General features: G+C 38.5%; 1 long non-coding RNA gene across 1 annotated transcript in view; it reads right to left on the bottom strand.

Moving 5' to 3' along the window:
• LOC129113580 (uncharacterized) overlaps positions 1-11,310 on the bottom strand; it is a 52,085-nt gene that overhangs the window by 2,343 nt on the left and 38,432 nt on the right. The gene's annotated exons all lie outside the window — the stretch shown is intronic.

Below are 11,310 nucleotides of genomic sequence, written 5' to 3'. Positions count from 1 at the left end.
TATAGAATTTTTTTTAACCCAATTTCATATTATTTTTAAGTCAGATATGTCTATTAAAAACTGTGTAAAAATCCGATGCTCAGAGCAAAAACATTGGTAAATATTTTATTGGGCTTAATGTTAAAACACAATTGAGAAATTGTTCTGTTTTACAACATGGATTTATCCACAGTGAGTTTAGAAATAGGCCAACAACTCTGCAGTAGATAATAAACCAATGCAAATATTATCTTAATATTAAATGCTCACAATTTTTTTTTGGGGGGGGGATTTTCTTATGCCGATATACTGTAATGTTCACATGGAAACTGCAGAGGTACTTGATTTTTTTTCATAACTTAACAGTTTATTATAAAAAGTATTTTGAATTGGAGACATATATTATTAAGATTTATTATAAACTGTTGTATGCACTTAAAATAAACTATGTTTATACTACACATTTTAAACCTTTTAAATCTTGTCTTTTCACTCTGCATACATATTAATAACATATATACATTTAGTCAAACACAAGATTTAGTTATTAACAATAGTATCTCAAGACTAAAGTTCTATAAACTATTTTACTGTGGAGAATATCCCCTGAGAATATGTAATCATTTCAATTACTGTATGACTAACCAGTAGACCAATGGAAATAAAAAAATAATTACTTTAAACTTTATTGGTGTTATTCGGAAAACCCCTTACGGCAAACCAATGAAATGTTTGCTAATGTTTTTTTCTTTGTCTGCTGGGAGAAATCCACACATCATCCACAAGAGGTCAGCACGAGACGCCGTTTCAGCTGCCGTCAGTCTTACAGTAAATGTGCAGTGTCGGGAAATTAACCTATTTATTTGTTAATAAAGAGTTAAAATAAGATAGTTGCATGATGCTTTGGCTTGTATATGTGCAGTTCGACAACAGGAAGTCCTTGGGTTTGTGAGCAGCAACAATGCAACTTCTCCCTTCAGTGACTGTGTTGCACTTTCTGTATTGTAAAACCCCGTCAACAGCAGCCTCTTCTGCATCATTGTGAATCTTAACAGATACACTTCACAGCTCATACAGCAATCTGTAAAGAAGCCAGACTCAACATGGGCACACTGGCTATATAACAGGGATCAATTCTGTGACCTTCTCACAATTGAACAGTCTGTAACCGCCAGCCCATCCTGTCACTTGAAAAACATACTGCAAACAGTGGAGGAGCCTGGCATTGACCCTTGGAGGGGTTAATTACAAGTCTGTGATCTGAACAACTGCATTTATAGGACACCTGAGAGTGGGAAAAAACAATAAAACAAAGATAAAATACAAAAAACAACTACAATTCATTTTTTGCTATTCAAGAGTAATTTGAAAGAAATAAGGAAAAAATAAGGCCACAACTTGATGGAAATAAAAAAATATTAAAATGTTGAAATAGATCAAAGTTGAAACAATGGATTAAAGCAGAAGACGAACTGCAGCTTCCAAATTCACTTTACAGCCTGCGTGTGTGGCCCGAGAACAGACGCGCATTTCCATAGTGGAGTGAACAAAAAAAAAAAAAAAACTCTCTGTGTGTTCCTGACAGCCGGTTAAAGCAACAGGAACCAAACTCTTAAGAGAAAACCTCTAAATCTAACAGTCTTTTTCAGGCCAATTTAAGTTTTCAAAGAATTAGGAAGGCTTTTGGAAGTAAAGATCATGCATTATTGATGGTAACAACCACATGTAGGACCGCAGATGGTAGAATATGTTAGAATAAGAGTGATTTCTGAAATTCATGAACAATATGTGACCGTCTCTGTCTGACACTTTCAAAGAGTTTCACAACTCATCACTGGATTCTGAGTGGGCATTTTTCACTACAGGGAGGCTGCACAACCAATACATTAGTATACTAATATAGTTTGTTTAACCAACAGAATGAAAGTGCCATGACGAGACAAAATAGAGCTGTCAAAAATAATTACAGTGATAAATCAGACATTTGACGTTTTTTCATCCACTTCAGTTGTTACAGCTCATTGAACAGGAATCCAACAGCTGCATCTTTTGATTTATTCTGCTAAGAGAAGTGCTGACAGATATCTTCCCCGTAGCAAATCTGGAAGCAAACAAACTGCAGCCAACTGTTATTATCACTTAGGAAAAGGTTGTTTTTATGTCATATAAACTAAAAGATCAGTATTTGTTTTTCAGCAAGCATTAGACAAAAACCTGAATTGGAGCGGAATCCTTTGTTTTAATGCTGAACTCAGTTTGGTCAAAACTGTGTATAAAGATGTACCGACAGCGTGTGAACAATCACTTTCATATTGATCACTCAACATCGGTCTTATTTAGCACCGACTGACTGTGCTACAGGGAGCGGCTCTGTGGCAGCAGGTTTGTAACATCTATTGAAGCAGTCAGTCGTGTCTCAGGTCAGGAATTGTGATTTTCTAGCAGGATGGTGGTTTGTGATCAGCCGTGGCATAAGAGGCACGACATTTATTTTTAGCTTGTCTCTCGTTTGTGATATGAATAGCTCTGAAAGATGCAGCCGTTTGTGTAAATTCAAGAGTTGTTTGAAGTCAGCCACCACTGAGAACATCTGTGCTGCCACAGTCTGTAGGACCGTCTGAAGACATATTATATTAAATCATGGAGGAACTGAATTATACTTAAAACATTGGTATATTGTTTACTCTAGTCATGAAAGAAAGGCTAGCATTTAGCTACTAGAAAAAAGACCTCAACCCTATTTACAGTTAGTTATTGCACTATACTTAATGAACTGTATTCACCTGACAGCAGAGCTCTTTACTGAAATTTGCAATAACTGACTTTTTTTTCCTTGACCTTTAATCAGAATATGCTAACATGTTAGCAAAAAGAGTTGGGTGACAATTTCCTGTAGGTTTGTCACTATGAGCGGCACCTTTCACAGTAAACATAGTGATTTGATCCATTGTTAATATAAAAATATTGGTTAGAGCAGCTTTAACAATTGGACCATTAGATGGTAGTTATGCACTACAGTAGGTCTTTATTGGTGACCATGCAGCATCAGTCAGCTCAGGCTGTACTAAACCAGAAACTGACAACCAAAAAGAAAGGAAATATAATGTAAAAAATATCATGAATAGAAAATAACTTACAGAAAATATAAGTTTGTTATGATTAAAATAATATTGTAAGGGTACAAAAATAAAACAGGCCATATGTCAAATCTGGCCCTCAACCAAAATGATTTACCTTCCCAATGTAATACGATACACATCAAAACTGTTAATCTGCCCCACACAGCCACACAGGTGTTTTCACTTATTCTGTCTGATACGACCTCTGCTCAGGTTGAGGATAAACAAGGCTGGGAATTAGGTGAAGAAACACATAAAGTACAAATTTGAAATAAGAGTAAAAAATACAATAACATTTGAATGACAGAGAGGTTTGATAGATTAAAAAAAAGTTAGCAAAAGTTAATTAAATTTCAAATAAAGTCTGAGGCAGGCGGTAAATGTTCAGAAAGTCCTATAAGGAGAGGGCTAATCAGTGAAAGTGAAAACACCTGTGTAGCTGTACTATGTAATATATAGTGCATACAATAATCTAATTATAAATCACACAGAATTAGGAAAAATGACCTTAGTCTATAGCACGCAAAAGCAAATTGTGCCTCATTCTGGACAAGGCTATTTAACAGAAGATAATAAATTTGAATACTGAAATAGTCATCTTGCCTGGTATTGGCAAGTAAGATAAACACTTTGGGCTGCAGTTTGAGAGATATTGTTTACTAGTAGTTTCGGCAGGTGAGCATTTTTACTTTTTACATTTCTCTTTGTGTAAAAAAAAAGCTACAACATGTTTGTTGTTGAGCTTTAGCGGTACTTGTGGTTGTATTTTTAACCTTTGGAGAGAGCCAGGCTGGCTGCTCCCCTTGCTTCTAGTGTTTATGCTAAGCTAAGCTAAGCTATCAACTCCTGACTCTGGCTCAGCATTTAAAAGACCGGATGAGAAACTGTCAAACTATCCCCTTAAGGAGCAGTTACCTTAAACTTTAGGGCTTGACATCACACAAATTTTTTATTCTAAACAAAACCAAGTTGAATCTTTACAATGCTGGTGCCTTTAAATGTCATCTTAAAGACACCCTAAAACTAAAAGAAATCTAAGTTTCTCTTCGTGACAGATAAAACATGTATCAAACTTCCCTGACAGATTTGTTTTGAGATCCACCGCACGTTAACAACTGTACAGTGTGTTTTAGATATACTGCAGTACTCTTTCAACTCACACCAGACTACTAAAACAGAGTCAAGTTTTTCACTTCTGTTTCTCTTTTGTGCGCTGCATTCTCTTGATAATCATGTACATGTGAGGAATCCTATTTCCTATTTCCTCGCTACACTAGTCTGTTTTCAGTTAGTTCATTACTACAGTCAGTGCATGTGTGTGTGTGTGTTTGTGTGTGTGTGTGTTTGTGTGTGTGTGTATGTGAACATTTCTTTCAGAATTGAGAGCATCGCTTGACCTCAAAGTAGAGTGTGTGATATGTCAGTGTGGCATGTTCCCCTGGCACACATACTGTATAGACTTACACTCTCTCTCTCTCTCTCTCTCACTCACACACACATCCACACACTAAATCCCTGCTGCAGTCTTTTCTATACATGCAGCCTGATTCACGTTAACCCATAAAACATGTCTGACATATTAATCAGGTCTGCATGTGGGGGTAGCTCTACTATTGCACTGCTGTTGGGGGGAGGGCTCTCATTGGACCATCTTACGCATCCTAGTGGCCAATAAGAGAAGGCTGAATCCCTCCTCTCCTAGCAACAGGACTGCTTTTTCTCTGAGCGTTTGCAATCAGCAACCTGACACCCATAATTTTCCAATATGAATAATTTCAACTTAACAGCTTTGCTGCAGAAGCGGGGCAACACACGTTTATCCTTCCCCACATCAGGAGAGGATCTCTGTTCTCCGGCCCCCTGTTTCCACCCTCTCCCTCCGTCTCTCCATCTTGGCTGCAGCTCTGCCTCTGAGTGCATTCAGGCAGCTCCTGTCTTACCATCTTAAAGGAACAGCCCTGCATATTCAAGTTTTTTTTCCTTTTTTTTTCTCTCCGTTCAAGGGCATTGTGGGTAATGGTCTGTACTTGTTGACCTCGCAGTGCTGAATGGCGGGGCCTCTCTCTCAGGAGGGAAAAGGAATACCTTGGCAAAGAGCTATCATTTCCCCGAGACGCTACCAACCTCTCAGCTACGAGCTTCTCTTTCTGCACAGATGTTACACTCGCAGCTCGGCTTGTTTAACATCTAACAGTTTCAACAAAAGCTATTATTAAAAAAAAGATATATTTTAAGATACAGTATTATTCTAAAGCAGCAAGTTACAAAAAAGTAAAAGGTAATATGGAAATGTTAGATAGAAAATGTAGCTTTATTGAAGGTTGGCTGTAATCTTAAATTACTGAGTGGCTCTTGCACAGCACCTGTTGCCAGGCTACAGCAGTGCACATGCACATGGCTGTCCGACCCCTGACCCTGAATTCCTGTCCTTGCCCCTCTAGGGCTCAGGGGAGAGCAGAGCACATGTTACATGTCTGCGCAGCAGCCTGAGACAACCAGAAATACGTTGAATTTTTTGGCTATCATATTGCTCGTGGTGAGCGCAGGTATGGGCTGCAGTTTGCCCTGCTAAACCCAAAAACACAGCGAGCTTGCATCTATTTTCTTTATCAGTCGTGTTCAATGTCACGGTTCATTTTGTAAGCTGCTAAGCAAAACTAGTCTCACTCTTTGGATATTAGTATTCAAATTAGAGCAGGAAGCTGCAGGGCTGGATGTGTGAAGAGAAATGCCTGCGCTCAAGTACAAAGTCTCCGTCTCACGGCTGTGTGAAATTTGACATGTGGCAATTGTAGGAACAGTCTGACCTTACACTTGCTAGACTTCTCAAATTTAGCAGAACAATGTCTCATGGTCATTATAGGTCAATTGGGGTGGCATGCAGAAAAGCGTCTGGCAGGTTGAGGAGCAGATAATTAACTGCCCATATGACCTCCTGTCCTCTTCGGCATCTTCCGTCCAGTCTCTGAATTGTCTCACAGCAGGAACAAAAGCCCCCACAAAGCTCATTTAGCCCGCTTTCAATGAGGATAGACAAGGAAAGAGCGCTCTCTCTTTGAAGTGTGTTCCCTCCGTCCTGCTCCGGCCCCCCACCTCCTGTCCAGTGGATCAGACCGTTACAGTACGAGCGGCTCTAACACACAACCACCGTTCAACCTTAGGTAACCCTTGCTCTCATCAGACCCGCCCTCCTCTGGAGGAATGCTGCTGATGGGAGTTTTTAATATTCCCCGGCCCTGTGTGCCCTCAAATTTGGCGGTGCGGCGTTAACACAAGCTGACACCACAGATTAGCCACAGACATCAGGAATGCCACTGCCTTTTTTGTGCCACGTGGACTTTGGCCAAAAGGGCCTTTGGTTGCAACGGCCGCAAAGACCTGCGAAAAAAGCAGGTCCATGATAGAAAAAAAGATGGACACTCCTCGGCGTGGCCGTTTTAGGTTAGCTAGCCATCGGGCTAAAGACATGTGGACAGGTACAGGGGACAGAGGGTAAGGTTAAAAGTAAGATTTGTTTAGTTAAATATAAAAAGTCCTACCTGATTCACCTGCATTTCACGAGACCAAGCTTTTTGGTGCAAATTTTTAGTGTCCTTCAGTCTCAAAATCTCCAAAGTCTACACAATCTTTATATAATTTTAAGTTCTATGTAAAAAATGTCAAATGCACAGACGCTGCTGGTGATCAAGGTCGCTCTGACAGTTGTCATGACTCCTCTTTAAAATATGTGCTTGCGTGTAGGTGTGCAGCTGAGCGCACTTCTTATGTTCTCACTTCAAACAGATGTTTTTAATAACTGGATGACCTTTTTTCAAACTTGTCATCTTTGAGAGAAGATGTCAGTCTTGGTTGAGGCGGATAGATTTTACTTTGCAACTCCTGTCAAGAAATACTGAGAAAATGCACCAGCTGAATGGAAGCTAGCTATCTGCGTTGCTCCAAACTGTTTGGAAATCTGTACACAAGCATCTCTGTGGGTCAAGAGTACAGAAAAACCAACGGACTCAGGCCGGATGATTGAAGCTAGTAAAGAAAATCAGTAAACAAACAAAAATCCAACACCAGTTACTAAAAAGAATGGACTTCCATCAGAGAAAGATGCACTTGAACACCTGAAGTGTGATGCAGAGCTTCAAGGTGACGATTTAAGCCCCTTTGAAACTCAAGCAGCTTTATGTTTTCATCCACACAGACACGGGTAATGACAAACATGGAACCTTTCCAAGACTTTGCTCATCTGATTCATTAACAGTATTAATAACAAATACATGACAGAATGACCATTTGACGCATTTTATAAATATTCAGGTAAAGTGTCTTCTTATGCAACATCTTTCAAAGGTACAATTGCCGGTGTGATGATATGTGCTGTGTTCTGAAAACTCACAAACTGAGACAAATAGATTGGATGATTAAAAAGATGCAGTGAGGATCAGACATTTGCACTGTCAGACATTTATTTTAATCAAACCTCACTAATCTGACTAAATTCCCTCATTTTCAGGGTCCTGTCAATAAAAAGCAGGTGAAAGAATAAACAAAGAGGTGACAAATTATGAATTAATTATAAATCCTTAAGATATTTCAACCTTTGTTGAGTCTGAATGAGATGACGATATCTGGCTGTTTGATTGTGCTCAGTAAGGTTGAAAGAGAGAGTAGATGTATACGCTGCATGCAGCTACATTCACTACAACTACAACCAGACTCAAACATCTAGACCCACAAACAAACTGCTGTGGCAACCCGCAGTGTTGTCGTGGCAGGTTTACAGTAAATATGTATTTTCTAACAAAAATCAATTATGTGGTGAACATGTGATTGTTATTTGGCAAACAGCTGCTGCAAAGCCCATACACATCCTGTGTTCTGGTTTCTACATGTTTGCTTGCATTCTGTTATTTTTACGTTGTGTCATTACAGTACAGTTAGGTCACTAAAGGTCAGTTTGAAGTTCAGTTAATTTAGAAAACACTGATTAAGTTATTGAAAGGCCTGTTATACACCTCAGATATTTTCAGAGGTGGTTTCATTTGATTGTTGAGGTGAAATAAGAAACTAAATTGAATTTTGAAAACCACTTCGGTTTCACTGATCACTGCTGTTGGCAAACATCCAATAAGCAGGAGAATAGAGTTTTACAAGCTTTATTAGGATCAGACTAGTTAGAAATAATGATTTTGATTTTAAAAGACTACGAATGTGAACATGTTAAGATACCAAAAGCTCATTAACAAAATGATCTCTTTAGGAGAGGAATTGATAACATTTAAGTCTTTCTTTAATTTGGTTGTTTTGGGAGACTGCAAAATCCTCAGGAAATAGTCAAAGTCAGAAATTAATACATCTGAGTCAAAGAAACCACCAGCCATCAATGAAACTGTCATTTTATTAATCTATGAAATATGAATTTGTATTAATAAGGGGAGAGATGTTACATTTCATTGGGTTTATCCTTGGAGGGAGAAAACACGGAAGGACACTTTCCGGCACCCTAATGAATAACTTTGCTTATTTGAAAAAAATGTTTCCTTACTTAGTACAACATCATAAAGGATAATCAGACTGCTTTTTAACAAACTAAATAACAAATTAAAAATACAAAATTAAGAATGGGTTTGCAGCACAGCAAAAAGTTGAAAGCTACCATCGGAAAGACTAAAGGTGTTTTTTTTATTTATTTACGTGTTTTTGGGGTGTTGACAAAGTGATGATGTATTCTTCATTTTCTTATCTGATGAAAGCACACCCACGCAATACAGCAGATTAGATTAGATGAGGCTCTCAATAAAAAATAATACCTCAAGATTTTTTTTTAACACTAATCGTTTCTTCTTTTGTTATGAATATTTATTAAGATACAGAAGTAGAAATGAAAGTTTCAGGGGTTTCAACACTCTCAGGAACTAAAAGAGGCTGTCAGAGCGGCAACAACTTATATCAATCAACTGAACTCTTACATATTAACATATATATATTTTTTTTTATTAGTCTTGTGCATAACAAATCAGTATATATATATGGTTGTCAGTGGACTGAAGGTATCGATAGAGTCTACTGTACCTGACCAGAAAACAGGTACTCTTTATTACCACGCAACAAGTTAATGCCTCAGGAGCATTATAGGCCTGAAACTGACGGTTCTTTTTATCTCACATTAATCGTTTAGTATAATTAATGTCAGAAATTAATAAAAAAGGGCCATCACAGGTTCACAGAGCACAAGATCACATCTTCAGTTCCTTGGTTTTAAATAACAAATCCAAATGTATTCAGTTAACAGTGCTATGAAAAAGTTTTGATGGATTGTAGGTAATAAATGTTACTGCATTGATCGTGTATGCTGTTAAAGTTCTTAGCTGCCCTTTTATGATCCATGAAGCTTATGGCCAATCAAAAGTCTGTTTGTTATAAATCATATCTACAGCCGCAGGTCTCCCTAATCCATAATACAACATATCAATATACAGGTGCACATTCTGCTACATGCACTAGTGGTTATTACTCATCACTTCATCACTAAGCCACTCCTTGACACCACAAACATGACACAAACACATCAGAGATCATCACCAAACCTACACACACACACACACACACACACACACACACACACACACACACACACACACACACACACACACACACACACACACACACACACACACACACACACACACCCATGAGTGTGAAAATGACAGACTGGATCAATACTTTGTTTAGCTTGAGAGCAGCTGTTGGCGGGAAACTGAGATCACAAGAGCTCAGTTTCAAAGGCCATGTAGCAGCTGCACCGAGATGCTCAATGCAAGGGAGGAGACCTGAGTTGGGTGGATGCCTCGTGCAGCGAAAAACCTCCATCTGCTCCCCTAAAGTCTTGGATCGTTCTTCATCATCAGACCAGTTTTGAAAAGTTGCCGGGGTGGTTGTGATCAAAATGTGCTCGCATCGGCCCCCAGATCAGCTCAGAGCCCTGAGTGTACGACCTGTCTGGACTGTTTGTGGCGTTGGTGATATGAGAATAGATGGTGCTGCATAGGAGAAGAATGAATTATTCTCAAACTGTTTGCTGTTAAATCCTAACCCAGCTAAATCACTTTCAACTTGCATGATTGTGATATTAATGCATCACATCAGATTAGGTAGAAAAAGAGAAGAAATGCTGATTAAGAAAAAGATGTGAGAGGAGGGAAAGATGAAAGGAAAGTGCCGAGCCGCTTCTGTGAGATTGGGGAAAAAGAGTTTGCCTCAGAGTCCTCTGTCATTTATGCTTGGAGAAAAAAAGAAAACGAGAAAAAAAAAAGAAAAATCACACACAGGGCCCCTGTCTTATTTCTATGGCAACCTGAAGGCTATTATCGTACCTTGCCATTCATCATGAAAGGACTTCAGTTGACGGGGAGTGAGACGGGGTGGGGAGATTTTCCCTGCCCACAGCTGGGAAACAGAAGGACAAGGAATGAATGAGGAGTGAAAGAAAAATGTAGTGCAGGAAAGTTCATTGACACTTACAGTGTAAGAGTTTATTTATGCAACCACCAGCGACAGCATGTAAAACCTGCAGTAGGTGTATAGTACAGTATTTTGAGTGGCTAATTCTCTTAGTTTATGAATGCTTGACAGTTATTGGGAAAAGTGGTGTATCCGGACTCACTGTCTGCTGATGAAGTCAAATGTTTCTTGACATTTCTTTTGCACTCAACTCAAGAGCATTAACTTGGAATGAACTTGTGTTTATGTAAATAACTGTGCTCACTTGCCTTACGGCTACACATGTACAGAACAATATAATAAATGTGCATATTAAAGTCAGAATGCAAACAGGCTTCATTTGTGAAACAAGTTTCTATAATAATTAAATCATTTTTTTTACAGTTCATCCAGTTAACCGTTTTGTTCTATTATCACTTTGTTCAATTCCTACAATGCCTAAAAGCCAATATATTAATGAGAAATACCCAAAACTCATCAAAACTGTTCTGTTTAATACATCTGAAGATCACCTGGCTATTCTTGAATGATTGATTAAAGTGTGAGAGAGTTGAATGTCTTTCCAATATGCTGCCTTAACTTTATATTTTGGAGAATCTGTCCATGACATACTACAACAACACAGCACACCTGTTTGGAAAATATTCATCACATAACCCACTTATAGAGGGAAGGAAAACAGCATTTTCCATTTCTGGATACCAGAAAAACAGCAGAAAAG

The sequence above is a fragment of the Anoplopoma fimbria genome, chromosome 24, assembly GCF_027596085.1.
Source record: "Anoplopoma fimbria isolate UVic2021 breed Golden Eagle Sablefish chromosome 24, Afim_UVic_2022, whole genome shotgun sequence".
Lineage (NCBI taxonomy): Eukaryota > Metazoa > Chordata > Actinopteri > Perciformes > Anoplopomatidae > Anoplopoma > Anoplopoma fimbria.
The sequence above is the reverse complement of the archived record's forward strand: the minus strand, read 5'-3'. Positions and strand labels throughout refer to the sequence as shown.